Below are 2,654 nucleotides of genomic sequence, written 5' to 3' on the forward strand. Positions count from 1 at the left end.
AATGTCTTCATTGTGCTTTCCATGTGTGTTGCTGTGGTTTCAAAACCTTCCCTCAGCATCGTGTGTGAGTGAGCGGAAAGCTTAAGGAATCTGAAACCGCTTTCCACAGACAAGGCCTCTGAGCTTCTCTACAGCCCTGGGAGCCCCCGTGGCCAGCGCCTGAGTCTCAGGGAGCCACGCCCGTTTGCACCCTGGATCTCTGACTCACGGTGGCACCATTGCGAGTAACAGTCAAGTTAACCCTCCCCACCCAACCACGGAGGGCACTTCCTCCCTGAAGCAAACGTGTTCAACCCGACAGTGAACCCCAACCAACTGGAAAACCCTCCTGAGGCGCTGAAATCGCAGGGCTTATTCTTCAGAATCATCTGGACAAAGGAGAGTGCGCTGGGGTTGTTTGACTCCGCTGGTTTCTTGGGGGTGGGCGGTGGTTTGTTTTGTTTTGTTTGGGGCTTGGGGGTGAGGGCCTTGGGGGGACGGTGGGATCTGTAGAGAAACGAGCGACTTTTAAAAGCGCCGGCCCCACCGCTTTCCGCCTGCTCGTAGGTCCGCGGTCCCCGGCGGAGCGTTTGGTTCCAGCACCGTAACTGGGAACGCTGAGGACGGAATTGGCCATAGAGCTTTTGCTAAACTTAGAGGGAAATGCCCAGGACTTTGGCTGCGCTAGGAACCGGGGCTCCCTCGGCGGCCACACCCTGTCTCCCCACCCTCCGCCTGAGCCTGGCGCGCCTGGGATGCGGGCTGGGGGTGGGGGGCACCCTTCCACCCCCACCCCTCCACTCCCCTCCCTGGAGCTGCCTTCGAGGACTTCAGCGGGATGTGCGACCCCTACCTCTCCCTGCACCCCCAGGCCCCAGTGCAGTTGGCCACCCGTGCCCCTGCACCGACCTGATCCCGCGCCCCTAGTGCAGATCCTCCCCGGAGCCTCCAGCCACCAGCCCAGACGACCTCCCGGGGCTCGTCGCCTTAGCCTCCCCAGCCTCTCCAGTCCTTGCCCTCTCGGCTAAGCCGGCGGCCCCGGGGCCATAGCGGCGGCGGGCCGGGCACGCACCGCTTACCTGGGCCTGTCAGAAGGTTCAGAGAAGATCTGGGTGGAGCCCAGAAGCGCAGGCCTGGGTGTCTTCTAGGCCCTCCTGCTGGCCTGCTCACTCTACAAAATAGATGGCGGCTTCATCTGGCGACTGGCGAAGGAAAAAGAGACCAGATGGTAAATGGGTGGAAAGAATGATTTGTGAGTTGGAATTTCCTCTGACGTGGCGGACATGGAGATTAGGGTGTGGCAGCTGGCAAAATGAAGGAAGTGGATTCCCATGTACAAAAAAACGGAGCGACATTCCATTTCTATTAAATTCTCAAAAGTCTGGAAGGCAAGTTAAGTCAGGATCACTTCAAACAACAGTTCCCCGAAACGACCTACGGGGTCTACTTGTCAGTTGCCATAGATGCGGCTCCCTCTCAGGGTGACCGTGGTAGAACAGGCAGGATCACTGCCCAATCTGTACTGTCTCCATGATCTTTGGTGCAATTCACTTGATTTTCTCTTCCTGCTTGACTGAAGGTCTACAAGAGCAGTCTACAAGTTTCCATTGTGTTTGGCTCACTGTTACACCCCTAGTGCCTATAATTCAAAGTCACACATAAATAATAATAATAATAGAAACTCACTGCTATGGACTTGATTCGGACTCTCTGAGGCAAGGTACAACTGTCTCTGTGGGTTTCCAAGACAGTAACTCTTTCTGGCAGTAGAAAGCCTGATCTGTCTCCCAAAGTGGCATCGAGTAAGCTTAATAAATAATAAATAGAATGAATGGATGGATGCTTAAAGCAGCTTGCAGTGAGAACTGGCTGGATGGCAGAGGGTTGAGCTAGAGCCTGCAGCTTCTCTGTGACACACCCAGTTGTCCCCAACTGGAAAAAGCCCTATCACAGTGAGAACAAAGGCTCATGACAGTGCATTAGTGCCAGAGTCTGGGCCCACCCGCTCGGGAAGTGCCCTCAAAATCAATACCAATTACAGAAAGCGATCTACCTTGCCAGGAAAATGACTTAAATCTGAAATTAAATCCAGTGGCCGGGAAACGAATGGCGATGACTGCAGACTTAATGGCAATCAATACGGTGCTTTTTATAGTTTAAAGACCCAGGACATTAAATGTAGAGAGGCTAGTCCTTAAGTAATCAAAGTCTGTGAGTCGGCAATATTTCCTGCACATTGACCACCCTCAGACAGGCCACTGGGCACTTGGGGGAATGACAGATCTAGGCAGTCTCTAACACAGAAACATCCAGCTCAAAAAAATACACATCACGGGGGCGCAGCCTTCCACGCAGATGAAGGAGAAAACCTTGAGGCTTTTAAGGGCGAGGTGGTCTTACTTAGAGGAAGGGCGGCCACTGCTAAGTTACAGCTGTTGGCGCCTCTAGATCTCCCCCAAGCCAAAGTTCATAGTGCTTGAATACTATTGCTCCTGTCTCGTGTCCCTTCAAAGTCTACAAATTACAGGTGTGGGGGTTCACACGGTTGCTTTGGGTCGTTTTCTGTACATAGCACAATTCCTCTAGAGCACTGATGATTTTTGGCCGCCATCATCTCTAACGTAATGGATGTGGAGTCTGCTGGCCAGCAGCCCTGTGCCGCGTGTAACTGCACT

This window comes from Echinops telfairi, unplaced genomic scaffold, assembly GCF_000313985.2.
Source record: "Echinops telfairi isolate 266 unplaced genomic scaffold, ASM31398v2 ScPeMD7_8;HRSCAF=38, whole genome shotgun sequence".
NCBI lineage: Eukaryota > Metazoa > Chordata > Mammalia > Afrosoricida > Tenrecidae > Echinops > Echinops telfairi.